This window comes from Myotis davidii, unplaced genomic scaffold (genome assembly GCF_000327345.1).
Source record: "Myotis davidii unplaced genomic scaffold, ASM32734v1 scaffold289, whole genome shotgun sequence".
Lineage (NCBI taxonomy): Eukaryota > Metazoa > Chordata > Mammalia > Chiroptera > Vespertilionidae > Myotis > Myotis davidii.
The window spans coordinates 2,237,850-2,245,540 of NW_006299717.1; positions in this window are offsets into that span (position 1 = coordinate 2,237,850).

Here is a 7,691-nt window from a genome sequence, read left to right on the forward strand (position 1 = left end):
AATGCCACCCTTTGTACCTGGCCATGATTTGTCACTCATCAGATAACAGGTGGCAGGCACTTTTAGAAATTTCTTTCCAATTAAATAAAGTTGGGGAAAAAAACACCGTAAATTTTTTTCTTTCAATAAATAATGTTTAAATTGTTTGCGGGTAGTTTTTATCGCGCGCTAACAGGTGGCCCGGGCCATTTTTGCTAATTTTTTGCGCAAATGGCAACGTTCAGTAAAATTACAATAACTTTAGTTTACGTATTTATACGTTACCCGCATTCTACCGCTAGTCTATAAAAAACGTATTAATACGTGTCCCGCGCTCTACTACACTAGTAGAACGTATAAATACGTTTCCCGCATACAATGTGTTAATATTTTCTGGGTTTAAATATATGCCCCTTTCCCATAATTTAGAAAAAGAATAGAAGCATTTTAAGCAAAAACTAAAGATCTTTATTTTTTTAAAATATATTTTATTGATTTTTTACAGAGAGGAAGGGAGAGAGATAGAGAGTCAGAAACATCGATGAGAGAGAAACATCGATCAGCTGCCTCCTGCACACTCCCACTGGGGATGTGCCCGCAACCCAGGTACATGCCCTTGACCGGAATCGAACCTGGGACCCTTCAGTCCGCAGGCCGACGCTCTATCCACTGAGCCAAACCAGTTTCGGCAAAACTAAAGATCTTTAATAATCCCACCCCCAAATAAGAACTGTTAACGTTCTGAAAGAATTCTTCCCTTACGTACAGATATACAAAATTAAGAATTTATATATTTAACAGTGCTGGTAAAATTGTGTGGGATGTTCACAGGTGTGCATTTTATTATACTTTGACATATTTTTCATATATATGACATATTTGACAGAAACATATAAAGTTTTCACTTTATATTTACACTTAATATTTCTCATGTCACTAAACATTCTTCAAAAACATTTATATTGCTCCATACAGTTTAGTATACAGGGTGGAGGCAAAAGTAGGTTTACAGTTGTTAGTATGGAAAATATGAATAAACTGTTTCACATCAACTGTAAACCTACTTGTGCCCCACCCTGTATACAAATATTATAATTTATTTAGTCACATTCTTACTGTTGGATGTTTAACTTTTCCCCAGATTTCTTATATTATAAAAATTGTTTACTACACATTTGTGGACATAAATATTTGATCATAAATATTTTAATAAGTTTCTGCCCAGCCAGTATGGCTCAGTGGTTGAGCATCACTAGTCGGATTCCATGTCAGGGCACATGTCCAGGTTGCAGGCTCAATTCCTAGTACGGGGTGTGGAGTAAGTAGCACATCCATGTTTCTCTCTCATCGATGTTTCTCTCTATTCCTCCCTTTCCCTTCCTTTCCCTCTAAAACCAATAAAAACATTTTTTTAAAAACTGATTCTGAGGAGAATTACTAAATAAAAAGGAATAATTCTGGTATTTCCTAATTATGTCCCAGATAAATTTTACCAATTTATACTCTCTCTCATCAAAAGCATTTCAAAATACTTTTTCAATACACTCTCACCAACATGGGTATTATTACTTTCAAATTTTTGCTTGATGGGAGAAATGGTTATCTTGCTTTAATTATATTTTCTTCTGAAATAAAGATTTTTTTCCAGTGTTGAAGAATATTAATTTTAATATATTTTTTATTGATATCAGATAGGAAGGGAGAGGGAGAGATAGAAACATTATTGATGAGAGAGAATCATTGATCAGCCGCCTCCTGCATGCCCCACACTGAGGGATCGAGCCCACAACCCAAGCATGTGCACTGACCAGGAATCAAACCATGACTTCCTGGTTCATAGGTCAACGCTCAACCACTTAGCCAGCTGGTGGGGCAAAATATATTAATTTTTAAATAAATTAACCTTCCAGCTAATTCATCTTGGAAATTGAAATAACACTCCTAATTTCTGAAAATTCTAGAAACATTTTATTTGTAATATTTTTCTGACATTCATACACCACAATCTCTCACCACCCAGGAAAACACATGCATGCCAGCTCCCTCCCAATATTTTAATATAAATGTGGAAATAAAAAACACTCACTATATCAATGTTTCTTAACACTTTTTTTAAATCTAAGACAAAGAAACTGAGACATACAAAATAATAAACAGCCAAAAGAACAAACAAACATACCAGTGCCTGACTATATCAAACCCTTCCAAGTCTTACATTCCCTAAATTTCTCTAGGTTAGGCATGGAACTAAAAAAAAAAAAAAAATCTATGGCCACAAAGGGATTTCCTTTTTTTTTTTTTAATATGTATTTCCTTACTGATTTCAGAGAGGAAGGGAGAGGGAGGAAGAGATAGAAACATCAATGATGAGAATCATCGATCGGCTGCCTTCAAGCCCACAACCCGGGCATGTGCCCTTGGCCGGAATCGAACCCGGGACCCTTCAGTCCACAGACCGACTTCCACTGAGCCAAACCAGCCAGGGCAGGATTTCCTTCTTAATGAAGAAAATCAATCAGTAAAAACTAGTCACATTTCCTAATTCAATCATTTTTAATAATTCAGAGAGGAAAGGCTAGTGAAGGAAGATAAGGGGGAAAAAAGAAAAGAAAACACCACCTCCTCTATAAAATCATTCCAGTTGCCTTAGAGGTAAGACTAGATAATTAAAGACTAGTAACAATTTGTGTGTCACATCATACACTTAGACCCAGAAAGTCTAACTTCCTACAACCGCTAGGATGCAGCAAACAGCTTTATTAAATCAGTCTTTTCTCACCCCAAGCAACAAGAAAAGGGCCGGTTCAAACAGATGACATCCTAGCTGGCAATGACAAAGGAGGCTTTCCAACAGTGCATCCAGCCTGTCTTAACTGTTACACATCACTCTAAATCACTCACATGATGTCTGCAAAGTTTTCTTTTTAAGGAAATATTACCAAAGAAAAAGATGGAGTTGTTAGTAACTGAGATTAGTTCCTACAATGTAACAATATTGATCATGTTACTTTAAAAACTAATTTTGAATGTAATATTCTAAATGCCAAGTGAGGTATTGTAATGAGCAGTGTCTTAATATTTTATACACAAATTCAAAGACAGTAAGGACATAGCATATGTCTCTTGTTTTATGTGTTTTAAATCCCTGCACTTGCCCTGGTTGGTGGGGCTCAGTGGATGGAGAGAGAGTTGGCTCATGCACTGAAGGGTCTCGGGTTTGATTCCTGGTCAAGGGTACGTACTTGGGTTGCAGGTTCGATCCCTGGCCCAGGTCAGGGAGTGTGCAGGAGGCCACCAATCAAAATGTCTTCTCTCACATCAATGTTTCTCTTCCTCTCTCTGTCCCTCCCTCTCTCCCTTCCATCCTCGCTTAAAAAAAAAATCAAATCAATGGAAAAATATCCTCGGATAAAGATTAACAAAACAAAACAAAATCTCTGCACTAAAAAGGGTATATAGATATAAAACAATAGTTACCACCTGTGGCCCGTAAACATTACTTAAAAAAAAAAAGGCTTAATCCAGCACTAAACATTAAAATATGATGAGGCATGGCCATTGATAAACTAGTAAAAAGGAGAATAAAAATTAAAGCAGGAGGAGAAAAATACAAGTCAACAAAATAAAAGTGCCAAATAATTTTCCCACACAAGAGAAACTTGATGACACTATCAACTCTAACAACACAATGTATATACAGTGGCTGCAGCTGTCTGACCATATATGCCCCAAAATTATTCTTCAAAAAGAAGTTATTACTTTACAATTAAATCATTACTTTTCAGTTAAGCACCAATAATTTTATACTAAATACCAAGGGAGAGAGGGAGGGAAGGAAAGAGAAAGAGTGAAGAAGAGGAGGGGAGAGGGAAAGGAAGAGGAAAGGATAACGAGGGAGAGAATGGAGGGAAGGGAAGACAGAAAGCCGACCTTCCCAAAAACCTGAAAGTAAAAAAAATTCAGATGTGCAGTCATGCCCAGGGGAATGACAAAAGTGGGGGATTTCAAAAGAGGAAGACCTTGTCTGTGAAATCAAACTCCCAGGTGTATCTATCCATTCAGAATCTGTGAAAGGGGAGAAACAGTGAAGTTCTTATCACTGGGCAAAAACACTGAAGTCTGTAAGGATGTCAGACAACACTAGTGTTGGATGCTTTATCAAGGTTTTTACACTAAGCAAGTTTTTAAAGTGAGTAAAATATAGTTTTAAATGCAGATTTCAGACATTTATGAAGTGTGATCTCATGATTACAATAGTAGCTGCCATTGCAAAAGGCCTTTATTTAAAGATCGTTTAGAAAGCAATGCAATAAAAGCCTTGGGATGTTAGGAACATCACAAATAACATTAAAATGATGGTAACCCCCCTAATGTTATATGAATAGATTCTGAGGCTCTGAATAAAATTTCCAGTGAGAGCAACAGTCACAGATTTCTAAAGTACTCTATCTCAAACAATTTACAAGGAAATATATAACTAAGTAACTGTAAATATGAAGATGTGGAGAGTTTGAAAAAAATGTTTCATAAGGAGAGTTATTTTACTTTATGTGGAACCTAAAAAAAAAACAAAAATGAATAAACCGAACACAAATAGATGCACAGATACAGAGAACAAGGTGATGGCTGTCAAAGGGAAAAGTTTGGGGATGGGAAAATCTAAATTTAAAAAGAGATAAGGCCTTGTTCAACTAGTTTTGAGGATGAGTTCATATTCACAGTAATAATGGCGTGTTAATATTTATCCCCACTTAGAGAACAATCAGCACACACCCAAAAATTATATTAATTTTATATAACCTATGATCTTAAATATGCATGTGCAGTTACACTGGGGTAAACTAAATGAAAATATATGTGATCTCTCTGTTCTACATTTTACAAATGCATATAAATCTACAGTTTTATAAAAATAAAACTGAAAATAAAAATTTAAATTAAAAAATTTAAACGTGCAATTAGTATTTTAATTAGAAATTTAACTATTTCATTTATACACCTATAAGTTTCTCTATTCAAGTGGATCAAAACATTTCTTTTTTCTTATTGAGAAAAGGGAGGACTGCCTTATATCTGGATCTCTTCATTTGCAAATATATATGATATTTTAAAAAATTCAAATTCTATTGCTGTAAAACTAATGCTCAGAAAAATTCACTTTGTAAAGAAAATGGCAGAAAAAAAGACTAAGTTTACTGCTGCCCAGTTACCTGAAGAAATTGTATTTAAGTTGACTATTAAATTTATCACCTATTCCCACCCACTTTACAAAAAGTGTTTTAAAATTCTACATCAATGGAGGGCACTTTCTGGAGTAAAAAAAATGTTCTATGTCTGGGTGCTGATTACAGAGATGTATATATTCATTATGCATTTTATTAAATATAAATTATAGTTCCATAAAGGAAGTAAATTTTTATAATTCTATACTACACCAGGCACTACTGCTGGTAGTGCCTTCATGCTGCTATGAAAACAATACACAAAAAACCTTCCAACCATTTGTTATGGGAGCAAATATTTGAGAATAAAACTGAGAACAAAAAATTTGCCCTGGCCAGTGGTACAGTGGTTAGAGCATCAGCCTTCACACCAAAGGGTCGCAGGTGCAATTCCTGGTCAAGGGCACATACCTGCGTTGCAGGTTCCATGCAAGGCCCTGGTCGGGGCACATGCAGGAAGCAACCAATCCATGTGTCCCTCTCTCATCGATGTTTCTGTTTCTCCCAGCACCCCCCCTCCCCCGCCGCCAATCTCTTCCACTATCTAAAAATCAATGGAAAAATATGCTCAGGTGAAGATTAAAAAAAAATTTTTTTCAGAGTGATAACAATAATGCCCTATTTTCTACCCTACAAGGGTTCAAACTACAAGATTAAACAGGCTAGCAAGGATAGGATAGCTCTATAGCTGAAAAATTCAAATGCTTCTTCCACAAATCGGGGTGAGGGTGAGGGATACTACATTTATGGAGGTTTTTTCCTGAATAAAGGTCGACATAATTAAATGGCTATGAAATTTCTATAATGGGTTAATGATTATACTAAAAAACCAATTCTTCTAAGGCAAAATACTGAGATTTGCATTTTCCATCATCTTTGCAGCCATCCTATACAATAAAAGGGTAATATGCAAATAGACCGAATGACAGAGCCAAACAACCAATCAAAGCATAATATGCTAATGATATGCTAAGGCTGCTCAACTGCTCACTATGATGTGCACTGACCACCAGGGGGCAGATGCTCCAACTGGTAGGTTAGCTAGCTGCTGGGGTGCGGCCGATTGGGACTGACCAAGATGGGCTGGACATGCTCTGGAGCCCACCCCTGGTCCCTCCCTGGCCTGATCATGCACCAGTGGAGTCCCTCAGCCTGGCCTGCACCCTCTCACAATTCGGGACCCCTCAGGAGATGTCAGAGAGCCAGTTTCAGCCCGATCCCACAGGCCACTTCCCTTGGGAGGGTGCCAGCGGTAGGGCTCATGGCTGGTGAGGGCTGCTGCAGCAGCGTGAGCCTCTCCGGATTGGAACTGTTTGGGTGTGAGCCTGAGGCAGGCACAGTAGGGCCGGGATGAGCGGGAGCGGCAGGTAGGAACTGCAGGCAGCATTGGACTGCAGGTTTCAGCCCAATCCCTGCAGGCCACCCAGAGGGACCCCACCTGTGATGAATTCGTGCACCGGGCCTCTAATCATTACATAAAAAACTATTGAAGAATTATATAAACATTTGTCCAGTGGCAAATACTTCTGCTTCATCCTGGTGAAGTGCACATTTATCCATTCTTATTATGAAGAAAATTTAGGTTTGCAAGCAAAGGCATTCACTTATCCATATTTATGGAAATTAAATCAAATGCAGGATAATTGTGATGGAAGACAAAAAAGTAAATTTAAAGCATTATTATTAGATCTTTCTTTGTCAGAAAATGAAACATAAACCTTGGAAATGGTTAAGAGTTAGAAGGGTTCAAACTACAAGATTAAACAGGCTAGCAAGGGTAGGATAGCTCTATAGCTGAAAAAGAAAAGCACAGAGTACTTCCAGCAAAGAGGAAATACCCAAGTACAAAAAATCTCCAAACTGCAACATTTAATTCATGTTGTTCAGGTAAGATGCAACAGAACATTTACGAATAATGGAAGAGGAGAAAATAAAATCTAACAAATAAATAAACACAAGAAAAATTCAAATGCTCAGGCAATGTCACTGACATCACAAATGTCTTTTATACTTCAATTAGAGGCCCAGTGCACGAAATTCTGCATGGGTAGGGTCCCTAGGCCTGGCTGGCCGCCACCGGTCGTCTCCCTCTGCTGGGCAACCAGCAGAACGATCAGGGGGTCCCGCTGGCACTGTCCGCTTGCCTGCCCCGCTGCCGGTTGCCTCCCTCTGTGGGGCGACCATCAGGGTGATTTGAGGACCCCCGCTCGCACCTGCCTTGGCTGGCTGGGGCCTGCAGGCTGGTGACAGCTCCTGCGTTGAGTGTCTGCCCCCTGGTGGTCAGTATGCATCATAATGACCAGTCATTCCGACGTTTGGTCAATTTGTATATTAGACTTTTATTATATAAGATAGCACCTTTCACTTGTTTGAATTCTAGATGTTTTATATATTTAATAACTACCTACTAGGATATTCTCAGGGGGAGAGGTAAAAGGATCAGGATCACATCTGCTTTGAATCTAGATGAGAAATTGTTGAAAGGTATTT